Source organism: Lucilia cuprina, chromosome 6, assembly GCF_022045245.1.
Source record: "Lucilia cuprina isolate Lc7/37 chromosome 6, ASM2204524v1, whole genome shotgun sequence".
Lineage (NCBI taxonomy): Eukaryota > Metazoa > Arthropoda > Insecta > Diptera > Calliphoridae > Lucilia > Lucilia cuprina.
The window spans coordinates 59,742,444-59,749,673 of NC_060954.1; the positions used below are offsets into that span (position 1 = coordinate 59,742,444).

The following is a 7,230-nucleotide window of genomic DNA, read 5'->3' on the forward strand; positions in this document are numbered from 1 at the left end:
AATACGGAAATTTTATTTTTTTTATATAAAATTTATTTTTCTTGTTAGTTTATTTGTTCTCTAGACCTTTTGGTTGTTCTCAGAAATGTTGGGTTTGTTCGGCTTGAGGTCTTTTCATTAAATAAATATTAAAAAATTAAAAACTCTTTTTTGTTCTTAGTTTAATTAATATTTATTGTGGTTTCCAATATTTCGACCAACTTCGTTGGTCATCTTCAGGGAAAGTTCTACAAATAATACATAAAGTACAATAACAAATAATAACAAAACAAATATAATATAAACAATAACAAATAATTTCTTTACATTTAATTTTAATGCAGTGTCGTCTGTTGTTTATGTTTTGATCTTCTATGACTGACTGTTTGGATTTTATTCTTTTGTTTATTGTTTCTGTATTTATTTATTGTATGTCGATAAATGTGAGCGCAGTTGTCAGTATCTGTTTTGTAATTTATTCTCTTTTCTGTTGGTGTATTTATAATGTGGAGCATCTCTTGTAAGTAACGTTTTGTGTGATTGTTCTCTCCAGCTAATATTCTCACTTTTTCAAAGTCTGGTTGGTGTCCAGTTATTGTACAGTGGGCAGCGAGGGCTGTTTTTTGATTTAATGGTTTGTCAAGTGTTCTTAAATCTGATTTGTGCGATGATAATCTTGTCCTCAGTTTTGTTTTCGTTGTACCAACATATACCTTTTGGCATATGTTGGTTTCGTCACCATTACATTTAATTCCATACACTAGATTGGATTTATCTAGTTTATCTAATTTGGACTTCATGTTATTAAATAATTTATATGTTGTATTATTCGTCTTCACTTTTTTCTTATAAAAAGTTTTCGGAAAAAAATATCTTTTTTTCTAGAAAATTAGATTTTTTCTAGAAAATTACATTAGATTTTTTATGGAAATTTTTTATAGAAAATTTCACTTATAGGAAGTTTTCGGAAAAAATTATCTTTTTTTGTAGAACTTGTTCGTAATATTTTTTTTAAAATTTCTCTTTTAAGAGAAATTTAGATTTTTCATGGAAAATTTTTCCTTTTTAGAGAATTTTTTTTTTTATAGAAAGTTTTTGAAAATTTTTCTTTTTTTTAGAAGATTATGGAAATTTTCTCTTTTTGGTAGAAAATTTTCCCAAAATTTCTCTTTTTATAGAAAGTTTTTTTAAAATTAATCTTTTTAAAAGAAAATATAACTTTTTATTAAAACTATCGGAAAATATCCTTTTTATAGAATTTTTTTTTTTTAAATTGGACCAGCACTCAGGGGATGACTCCTACTTATGCAAAGCATTGTGTTGGAACTAGGATAATAGGTTGTGGGAAGGAGGATAGACGGAGTAGTGTTTGTGGACATTTGATTTAAATCTTCTTATATCGAAAGTGGCAGGGAGTACCTCTGCAGGAAGTTTATTCCATATACGAACAGTGCGGCTGAAGAATTAATTTTCCCTGTAATGTGCTGTGCGGTCCACTGGCCAATCAAGAACAAATGGGTGTGTTCTTGAAGAAAGACGTGTGTTACGCAAGAATATACAGGTATTGGGAACAAGTTCCCTAATTACAAAAGGAACACATTCCATTGTAGTATCGATAGAACAGTGAAATACATCCCACTTTGTGACGGTGTTCAATAGAGTTGGATACCCTACTGTCACCGATAAGTACCTTCGCCCTCTCTTGCACGCGGTCGAGTAGCTCCAAAATAGACTTCGAAGCTCCGGCCCATACATGAGAGATGTAATCAATTTTCGGTCCGATATAAGTGTTGTAAATAGTAAGAAGATCAGATGGAGTGTAGTATGTCTTAAACCGTTTCAAAAAACCGAGACACTTGAATGCTTCTTTCGAAACTTGAAAAATGTGTTTAGTCCAGCGGACATCGCGCTGAATTTTCATACCCAGAACATTAAGAGGGTGTGATTCCTTAATGTTGTTAACATGACCCCATACAGAGATTTTTATCAAGTCGTGATTAAGCGATTCATTCATATTGAGCCTCATTGTCCCAATCTCTAGAGGGCTTGGCCTATGATTGAATGAATAAGAATGGCAGATACTGCTGTCATCCGCAAAAGAGTAGATAGAATTGGAAGTTTGACATAGATGGTCATTTATAAAGATAAGAAAAAAGGTAGGAGAAAGAACGGAGGTACCCCTGAAATAATCTCTAACTCGTTTTATGAGATCCCTTATATAACAACTCATATAGTGCGATCTCTAAAAATATATAAAATTTTCGGAATTTTCTCTTAAAAAAAATAGAAAAAAATTATATTTTTAATAAAAAAATACAGAAAAAATAATAATCTTACCTTTTTTGCACAAGTTAATTTAAAAAGCATTATTTTAATTTAAATATGTAAATAAATTTTTGTGTATATTTATGACTACAAGTATCCAAAAAATGTTTTTTCTTTTTTGTTTAACGATAATTACATTTATAATAAATATAATAATAATTAATAATAATCATGAAAATACTGGACTCTAATTAAGGAAAAAACATTTTAATCCTACGAAAAATTCATTTAATTGCAATTATTTTATTAATTATACTTAAAAAACATTTGGAAAAAAATAACAATTTGTTTATATGCTTCATTTTGTTGTTGTTGTTTTTTTTGTTTAACTATAATTATATTTAATTCGGATTTATTTTTTGTTTAAATTTTGTTTTCATATTAAAGGTATTACAAATATTTTTTAAGGTTTTAACATTATTATTTAATTTTTATTTTAAATAATTTATTAAGGTGTTAATTAAATATTTAATTTAATTTTTTTTTATTATTATTAAATATGAAATTCCATTGTGCAGCATGTTGTATTTAAATTGTGTTTAATATTTAAATATGTATAAATTTAAAACGACATTTACACGTAAAGTTTTTATTTTTTTTTTATTTAAACACATGAAAGGAATTTTCATGTTTTTTTTTTTAATATATGTAAATATTTATGCTGAAAAATACATGAAAAAATTTTGCATTTTATATTGTTTTGCTTATAAATCCGTTTCATTTATTTTAAAAAAATTATGTAATTATTTCTTTTGTTATATATTTAATAAAATTATCTATATATTTCATATATTTACGTTACGAATTTGTTTTGTATAAAAAAAATAATAAAATAAAAATTTAAAATAAAAAAAAAACACATCTTATCAAACTCTTCATTTATGTTTTAACCGACTTGAACTAAGTATTATAAACTTGTTTTAAAATATAAATATGTTCTTTATATTTACTATCTAATAACTGGACCAACAAAGTACTACTAAGTGTTGGATTTTTCAGTTTATGTTTAAATTTTTTGGTGTTAAACATTTTTTAACTTTTGATCATTAGTGTCAATTTTTTTTATTATTATTAATGTTTCTAATGGTCCCTTCATCTAAGATTTCTTTTTGTTTTTTGCTTTGAAAAAGTAAAAAAAATTTTAACAATAAATAATTAACAAACTGCCAATTCTATATAAAAAAAGCGTTACTGCAATTCAAAATGTAAATATATGTATATTTTAAACATCACTTTTATATACCGTCTTATAACCATCTTATTTTATTATAAAAACTTTAATAACAAACATACAGTGTCTAACATAAGTTTTACAAAAATTTACATATAATCATAATAATTTTGTAGTTTTGAAAGTCGTGTATTTAGTTTACATTTATAAGAATTTCAAAATTGCTTTCAATACCTTTCAGTTAGAAATTGCTTTTAAATATAACAGAAAAACATATTTTTATGATTTGTTTAGAATTTTCAAAACTAATGTTGGAACAAGTATGAATTTATAGTCGGACATTGCCGACCATATGATACCCTACACCAGTCAGTATGTTAAAATTTGATTTTTTTTAAATTAAGCATTTAATTTGTTTTATTGTGGAATATTTTTACTTATTGTTGACAAAAAAGAGAGATTTTCTAAAAGAGGGCTCATAGGGGAGAATGGGTAAATATGGGCCTATCCTTATAAATTTTGGTAGATGAATTTACGTCTACTACAAAGTCATTTATGTAGATTTTAATCGTTTTATAAGAAATTATAAGTAAATTTTGACCTTCAAGTCATTTTCTGAAGGGGAGTCTGTAGGGGGGCTAGGGTCAAATGAGGCCCGATCACAATAAAAATTAGTATCGTCAATTATTGTTCTATAAAACTAAGTTTTGCTGATTTTCGTTGACATTATAAACATTTAACGTATTTATGTGCCTAAAGGCCCAAGAAATAATGGACCGATTTCAACCATTTTTAATAGCGATCGTCCTTGAACCAAAAAAAGAGTATGTGCCAAATTTCATCAAATTATCTTCAAAATTGCGACCTGTAGCGTGCGCACAAGGTTTACATGGACACCCAGACAGACAGACGGACGGACGGACATAGCTAAATCGACTCAGAAAGCGATTCTGAGGCGATTGGTATACTTTAAGGTGGGTCTAGGACCAATATTTTTGGGTGTTACAAACTTCAGCACAAACGTATAATACCCTCCCCACTATAGTGGTGTAGGGTATAAATATCGTAATTTTCTTTTTATACCCTGCTTGCATGAACAGCTGATTTTGATAAATACTCGATAGAAGAAGTAGGAAAGTATAATCGGGCATGGCCGATACCATATAATACCCTACACCATGAGAATATTTTTAAAATTTTTATTTTTTATAAAGAAACTTTTATGTTGATTATTTTATAGGTCAAATATGGGCCGATCCTCGGTAAATTTGGAAAAAGGATATATTTTTAAATAACAGTTAGTTTTGTTGAGTTTCATTGCGATACAAATGGGTACAAGTCAATTTTAGACGTTTAAGACATTTTTTGAAGGGGGGTTTGTATGAGGGCTAGAGTCAAATAAGGGCCGATCCCTACGAAAATTTGTAGTGTCATTTATACTTATACAAAACTTATTTGTGCCAATTTTTAGAGAGATAATAGAATATTTGACGTAATTATGGAATAAAAAGTTCAAATCGGGAGGTACGGTTGTATGGGGGCTATGTGAAATAATGGATCGATTTCAACCATTTTCAATAGGCTTCGTCCCTGTGCCAAAAAACATGCTTGGTCCGAATTTCATCAAATTATGTACCTTGCGCACAAGGTTTACATGGACAGTCAGCCAGCCGGATAGACGGACATGTCTTAATCGACTCAAAAAATGATTCTGAAAACTTTCCCATAATTAGTTTGATTGATTCTACAGAATCAGTTTGATTATTATCCCATAACAGACTTTCGAATCTGACAAATTCCTTATGGGTTATGTAGTTTTTACTAACAGATCTAATATGAACCCAAGCCCTGTTGAGGGTGTGTATCATATGTACACGAAATGGTTTTCATTCTACCCGAAGTATGTACGGCTAGTAACGGAGTAATCTGAAAATTAACGGAACTTATACCTGATCATATACTAATCAAAAGTCTTAAGTGACAATAACTTTCGATAGAAAAACTACACTCAGAGTATTGATATTTCTATATGCAATATGGATGCTATGGATATCAGAATATTAAAGAGAAATGTGGTAGAGAAAGCACTTGATCTAAATAGAAGGGACATAAGTGATAAGCCACACATCTGTTACAATTATAATATGATCTCTAAAAGATTTTGCAATATTTTTAACCAAATCTGAAACTAGAATGAAATTGTACTGGGTAGATGTAGCGTAAGATTCAGAAAGATATGTTAACAGAACATTGTTCAATTAGGACTATTATTAATACTATATGAAACATCTGAAAGTTATGCGATGATATTGAGGAGAAACGATTGAGCAAATTATTTGGTTTTGCCCTAAAACACTAAGTCTTTAACAAAAATTACTATATGATTCAATGACAAACTTTGAAATCATGCAACGCATACAATCTATTAGTCTTCTTTCGATTGGATCTTATTCTTCCTAAATTCGCAAGCCAGACCAAGTCTCTCAGTCTAGCTCTAAACTTTTCTATTCTCATTGTTTTTATACTAAAGCCCTACATATTTATATTCTTTTAGGAAGGAATCACAGAAAAGAGAAGTCAGACATCTGTTACAATTATAAAATAATCTCTGAAAGATTTTGAAATATTTTCAACTAATCCTGGAACAGTGAAAAAGATTGAAAATGTTCGGTTTATATGTTGTGTAAGAAATTCGAACGAATCGTTAACAAAGCATTGTTCAATAAGGACTTTTTTTAGTAAATGGGATAATACTATATGAAACATCAGCAGGTTATGCGATGATATTGAGGAGCAAGAAACGATTGAGCAAATAATTTGCCATTAAAACACTAACTGCCTTACTTGGAGAATATACTTATATACCTTCTTTAGAATGGTACTAAAACTAGTTATTTCTTTAAGCAATTAATGTTCGTTATTGTAAAGATTAAAACCATAGTTTCAGAAACTGAAGAAGTTTTAACAAAATCGATTTAAATTGGAATAATACCAATAGAAATATGTAACAAGTCTGTTACATTTAATTAATATAATTCGTAAATCATAAGCTTCAATAAATGATCTATGCTCATATTTAGGGCCAACTTTCGAACTTTAACTGAGTGTAATTGGCCAATTAAACTCAAGTTATAAGTGAGTAAACACAAAAACATAATATTTTAAGTAAATTGCAATTTTCTGATTTGTTTTGTTTTATTAATTATTGTTTTAAATGTTTATATAACATTTTTCCAAAATTTTCCATTTTACAAAAGTATTAGCAAAAACGAGCTGTTCATTGTTTATGTTTTTGAGTGAAACAAAGTTAACTGAGCTTAAATCTAAACCGGAAAAACACAATCATCGGTTAAAGTCCGCCTAAATTTGTTCGGAGTTTAATCTAACAGCAAGTTAAGCCTAGTTTAACTGAGGAGTAAGAAATCCGCCCTTAATGTTTAAATTCATAAATATTGTATATTTTTTTTTGCACTAGCTGTTAACATTTTTGCATTTCTTGTGCAAGTTTAAATCACTTCCATTTGGGCGCTTAAACTAGCAAACAAAATTAACTAATTGAGTACTCAAAAACAACTTTCGAGGATTAATTTTAATCCCTAAATCTTTACCTACAGATTGGCCCTAAGAAGTTAAACGTAAATTTGTAATAAATTTAAAACTGCACTGTATGTAAGAAAAATGTGGACATTTAAGTTCATTTTTTTTAAAAAACACATTTTATAGAAAGAATTTTAAGTTTTATATAAGTATATTTA

At 28.2% G+C, this 7,230-nt stretch overlaps 1 long non-coding RNA gene across 1 annotated transcript; it reads right to left on the reverse strand.

Annotated features, from left to right (window-relative positions):
• Positions 1 to 136: 136 nt before the first annotated feature.
• Positions 137 to 810, reverse strand: LOC124420577. Its single transcript, XR_006941278.1, has 2 exons — positions 307 to 810; positions 137 to 227 (listed from the first exon to the last, which is right to left on the reverse strand). It is a non-coding gene; the product is annotated as an uncharacterized LOC124420577 (long non-coding RNA).
• Between the last annotated feature and the right edge of the window lie 6,420 nt (positions 811 to 7,230).